Raw genomic sequence first — 5,862 nt, 5'->3', positions numbered from 1 at the left:
CTTCCATTGCAAACCCAACGGCCATCTCTCTGAGTTCAACTCTCCTCGTCGGATAGATCTTTAAGGTCTCTTTGGATAGTTTCCTACGATGTTAAAATTCTCTTCTTCTCTCTCTTACAAAAGAATTAACCTCTATGCGTGACTGTCTCTCTGTGCCAACATTCGCTTGGAGAATGGCGCCCTATTTACTGTGGTTGGCCCGCTGTGTTCTGTAGCGCTTGCAGACCCCCCCATTGCCGTGCCTGCGCCGCCCGAGTCTCTCACCACCCTCTGCAATACCACCATTTACCCCTCCCTCTACCTATCTATGCTGGGGAAGTCCTTTTAAGTTGCTGGGGAAGTCCTTTTGATCAACCCTACAAGCCTCGAGAATGGACTACGAAGATGGATGATCGGTAAAATCTTTCTGCCTGTGATCCATCAGCATTGTCCCTCCCTCTGCAATCACAAAAGTTGCACCTAATTGTTGTCCATCACCCTTCAAGTTTTCGGGAACACTGACTTTCTTCAAAGCATCCTTCACATTAAAAAGCATCTTGGTTGTGCTAAGAATCACTGATTTTATGCTAAGTGCCTGGTGAATCTTCTTGCCATTATCAATGTAAAGCTCTCTATCTCAAAATCCACCCTGTTGGAACTCCTCAACACCAACTTTCTCAATTCCAACAAAAAAAACACAAACATTGTGGGCCTCGAGTGTGGGAACGATCTTCTACAGCTCCAAAGCATTGTTTCTACATAGCTTGCATCCAAACCTCCGCAAAGCATGAATAACTACGGTCTGTTGATCTTGCGAGAAAGAGCCAACTTTGGCAGACTTCGCATCAGCGGGACCTTGCACCTTCTTAATTTCTTGCACCTTGCATCAGCTACGGTTGTGATCCCTTTTCCGATGCGATAGCTGTTGAGGTGGCACAACGGGATAGCACCTTAGGTAGAAAAGCGCCAACAAAAACCTCTCTCTCTCTCTCTCTCTCTCTCTCTCTCTCTCTCTCTCTCTCTCTCTCTCTCTCTCTCTCTCTCTCTCTCTCTCTCTCTCTCCCTCCCCTCATGAACTACTACAGTACTTGCAGCTGCTATTTAGCGTTCAGAGCATGCAAGTTAGCGATACGCAAAGATGCTGTTAGGCAGGTTTCCAGCTTTTATGCAATTGAACAGGCATGCATGAAACTTTGACTACTACTAGTTGCTCTCTGCATTGTGCTTTTCTACCTGGGCCGCCCCCTGTACTGGAAGCTCTCTACCTCCCTCTAGCCATCCACGCCGGCGTGGATGGGTAGAGAGAGATTTTTCTATTGCGTTCTTCACTCCTCGATTTCTAGGTCTACCCATCCTCTCCCTCCCTCTAGCCATCCTAGCCAGCGCGGATGGCTAAAGAGAGATTCTCCTTCAGTTTTTTCCACTCCCCCATTTTATTTTCATTGACTTGAGTATGTCCTAACGATTTAAAAAAATGACAAAACACGCGAATCTTTCTAGATGCACCATCGCACGAAGCAGGAAGGGAGGGACAAAGCATACGATGGAGGCAGGGACAAGGACGGGGATGAAGCAGTAGGCCTGGCCATGTGCGAGGTGGCGGACCAAGGTGCGAGGAGGTGGACGAGGGGGAAGCAAACAAAATAAAGAATAAAGATTTTTTTTTCTAAATCCTTAGCACTCTCCGAAAGCAACCAAATGATGAGGCTTAGTTGGTGTAGGTCAAGGGATGCAAGAGTGAATTTCCGTAGAGTGGGGGTTCGGATACTATGCAGGGCCCTTTTGTTTGACACAATAAATGACAAACTTGAGGGTGCGAGGATGAGAGTATTGTTATTGAGTTGGGAGGAATCTAGGCACTAAATGAATATAATAGAGAACCCACGATTCAGGAAAAAGCCACTATTGGCGAATCTTAGCAGATGCAGGCGAAAAAAAGCCAGTATCGATGAATCTTGGTAGATGCGGGTGTAAAAAATCCAGACTGGAGATGTCGATTGCAGTCCGCAGAGAGAGAGAGAGAGAGAGAGAGAGAGAGAGAGAGAGAGAGAGAGAGAGAGAGAGAGAGAGAGAGATGGGGGCTATGGGTCCAGAGCAGGTAAAACTTTTTTTTTTAAACTTTGTGAATCTCTTGAGACAACATCAACTGTTGGATGTCGGGTTGGCTAGGTGAGTTGAACTTTAGGAGATCACGCGAACGTTGTGCGTTTGAATCTCTCATCCGCCTTTTACTAGAGATCAATCTCAGCATAGCATTGGAACTTGAGGATGGGATCCGAGGAGGTATCCCATGAAGTATTGAATATAATAAAGGTTGTACCAGTATGTACCCAATATAATGATATAATTTAAACCAATATAAATCTAAGGTATCCAAATTAACTCTTTCTTCATTCTGTTTTGCACATCCTCTCCCTCCTCTAGCCATCCACACCGGCACGGATAGCTAGAGAGAGATTCTCTTTCTAGTTTTGCAAGCGTTCTCCACTCCTCAAAACAACTATTGTAAAAACATAGTTTATGCCCAAATCTAGATATCCAAATGAAATCTAAAAAGATGCCAACTCTTCCATTTTGAAAGTTGCATTCTAAAATTTTATGCTCAACGGAGAAATTTACACTATAAATCAGGATATGTGAACAATGATTCTCTCTCTCTCTCTCTCTCTCTCTCTCTCTCTCTCTCTCTCTCTCTCTCTCTCTCTCTCTCTCTCTCTCTCTCTCTCTCTCTCTCTCTTTGTGTGCTTCTAGGAGTTTGAAATTAGGTATCAGTTATGTGTATAAGCACTTATACGCCTAGTCTTTGCGTTTGCAGTGCATTGTATATCAGAGAAACATCCTCAAATTTTTATTTATTTTCCAAAGAATTTTGACAAGAAGAGTATCCTTTTATCTTTAGAAACAAGTAAGCAAATATTAGAGAAGCAAATATTTCTCACTAACATGATGCCAATTGCCCATAGGTAGTGTGGGTAGCGAGCCCTCATAGAAAGAGTGTACCTATCCATGTACATGGGTCACAAATGGAAAGGGCCTTTAGTATATGTACAAATGAGGGGCAATAATATTTTTACAAGTTGTTATGGGTGAGAGGAGGAATGGATGGAGAGGTCGCCCATACGTCCAAGCAACACCATAGAGCCTAAATCATCAAAGTTAAGCCTCATTCTTGCATGCCCACCAACGTGCATGATAGGACATTAGGAAAAATGCGGACTCTCCTTGGGCCATATAGGATTAAGGTTAATTAAGCTCCATCCAATAGGAAGAGAGCAATGTATATAAGTCTAGAACCTAAGAAAGTAGAGGGAATAATAGCGTTGTCCACTCATTTATTGCTTTGTATCCTAGAGGGAGGTGGATGGGTAAAAGGGGGAGGGGGAAAGAGGGGGGGGCGGGAGTGGTGGGTCCACAGATACTTTTTTGCAAAAAACCTAAAATTTCAAAATTTTCAAAAAAAACTTAAATTCAAAATATTCCATCCAAAACTCCCCCCAAACCTACCCTATGATCAAAAAGTCATTTTCTAACTCTAGAACCTCTTTCCCAAGACTCCCTTCCTCCATAGCCCCTTTCCATAACACAAAGCTCCCACTCTCTCTCTAAACTCTTACACCCTCCTCCTTCCTCAAGCTCTCCATTGCAACTTTAAGCTCCCACTCTCTCTCTAAACTCTGTCTCCCTCCTCCTTCCTCAAGTTCTCCATTGCAACTTTAAGGTCCCACTCTCTCTCTAAACTCTGTCTCCCTCCTCCTTCCCCAAGCTCTCCATTGCAATTTCAAGCTCCCACTTAAGCATCCATGGCCAACAATGGTCAAAATAGACGCCCCAAACCCATCATTCAAAGTATGGTTCTCCACAACTCGAAGAATGAGGAGCAGCAATGGGAACCTCAGGTTTTTCAAGAAGGTGTGTGGGTCTACATCTAACCTTCCGCAATCGGTCCCCATCGTGTTCGTGAAAGAACAAATGTTGATCTCCATTGGAAGGGAAGACTAATAGGCTTCAAGCAAGTAAGAGACAAGGGTACGGTGGCAATCGTTCAACATGTCTTCATGTTTGGACACATGCGTCTACGAGGGATCACCAACCCAAGGGATTTTCCTTGTAATTGTATGTCCCTTGCACTTCAATGGTTTTGGTGGTAAAAAAATTGGACTTTTTACATCTCACGGACTGTTTTTTTTCTATGTAGATGTTTTTCCTTCTAGCCTTGTGGAGGAGCAACCACTCTCGTGCCTTTCAGGCACATTTACGGCCATGCATGCAAGTCTTGGGGATATGCTCTTCCCCAACACAAATTCATCAAACCTTGCAAGGCAAAGGGTGCTCTTCTACACCCACAAGTACATTGTACCTACAGATGAGCAAGGCTACGGAGAGCTACAACCTTTGGAGGCTTCAACCTTGCGTAGCATGGAGTGGCCAAAGCCAGATGCATTTACTGTAATGTCTTTGAAAGCCAAGATTGTAGCTGATGTGAGAGCATCATTAAAATTTGGAAAAGCCTCGCGTTCCGTTGGGCTTGGATGGTGTTGTCCTGCTCATGTCTTCGCTAGCATATTCGGATCTTTGCCTTTCCATCATACAAACACTATGTATGTTTACAAAGATCTACATTACGATACATTGGAAGCCATCGTTGGCGAGAAGTGGGGGTATCTTGAAGGACTTCACAACGGAGATCGCTTTCAGTGTCAGGTTGAAAGTTTCGGCATTGTTATCCATTTCATCAAGGTGCACTCCACCCTTTACGTGCACTACTTCTATGAAAGATGGATGTGCAAGCTTGGTGAATGGATTCCATTGCAATCCACCGATGCTACAATTGAGGTACTTAAAATTGCAATAAAATTGTCGAGTGGTGCTGTTGAGACCGTCCAAGTGAACAAGCATTGGACATTGGCCAATGTGCGGGAGCACTTAGTGATAATGGGTTTAGAGCATGGAGAAGCTACAAAGTTTTGCATTGGACGACGTAAGGTGAATGATCTCTCTCTCTTAATTATGTTATCTTTATGTTCTTTGGATTATTCCTCACTCTAAGGTGGGTATGCTATTTCTTATTTTTTTGCTAGATTGGTAGCCGCATGGAGATCACGAATCAAATTGAAAAGACGTGGATGATGGAAGAGAATCTGATTTTATCATTAGAGTAGTTATGTTTTGTACTTAAATTTCCTATAATATCACAATTGTAAGTTCAAACAGATGGTTATATCAAATTTTGGCAATGCACATTATCTTAAAGTCGTAGTGATGTGTTTTTAGAGTTAAATGATTGTAATTTAATTTGAAATTTTTTTATAAATTCTTGTTGTTTGTGTTACTGTATGAAAATTGTTTAATATTTTAATAATTGTTATTAATTTTGGAGGGGGTGGGGGGCTATATAAAGCCTCCTAAACCCTACCATTTTCACAATTCACCTACATAGCCTGTTCTCACTCTCATTTGAGCTCTAGCACTCTTTGCATTCCTACCTTAGCAGCTAGCATCATGGCATCCTCCTCCACCCCTCTCGAAGCCACGGCGTTACAACGCTTCCAAACGTTTTTACAAACAACCGAGTGGCAAGATCGTGACGATCTCCACAATTTCTTCACCCAATTCCATGATGTGAACGCAACTATTCACCTAAACATCCAATCTTTTCAGCCTATCTTTGAATTTTTTGAAATCTGCATCGACAAGTATGCTGTACCAATTGTCGGACAAGAGGAATAGTGGATTCCATGAGATTTGCTTCGCTACATACACAAAGGCGATCGGCCTTTCACCCAGCGGCTTTAGCGATTTTGTGTAATTGCGGGTGAGGCAGGTCAGTACATTGAAGATTCACGTTTGATAAAGAAGAAGGTCGGCACTCAGTTTCTAAGTCGC

General features: G+C 43.1%; 1 pseudogene; it reads right to left on the bottom strand.

Moving 5' to 3' along the window:
* Positions 1-301: 301 nt before the first annotated feature.
* On the bottom strand, positions 302-1,568 carry LOC147424238 (uncharacterized; annotated as a pseudogene).
* Positions 1,569-5,862: the final 4,294 nt, after the last annotated feature.

The sequence above is a fragment of the Adiantum capillus-veneris genome, chromosome 26 (genome assembly GCF_014529385.1).
Source record: "Adiantum capillus-veneris isolate H3 chromosome 26, ASM1452938v2, whole genome shotgun sequence".
Classification (NCBI taxonomy): Eukaryota; Viridiplantae; Streptophyta; class Polypodiopsida; order Polypodiales; family Pteridaceae; genus Adiantum; species Adiantum capillus-veneris.
This window is presented reverse-complemented; position numbering and strand designations above follow the sequence as displayed.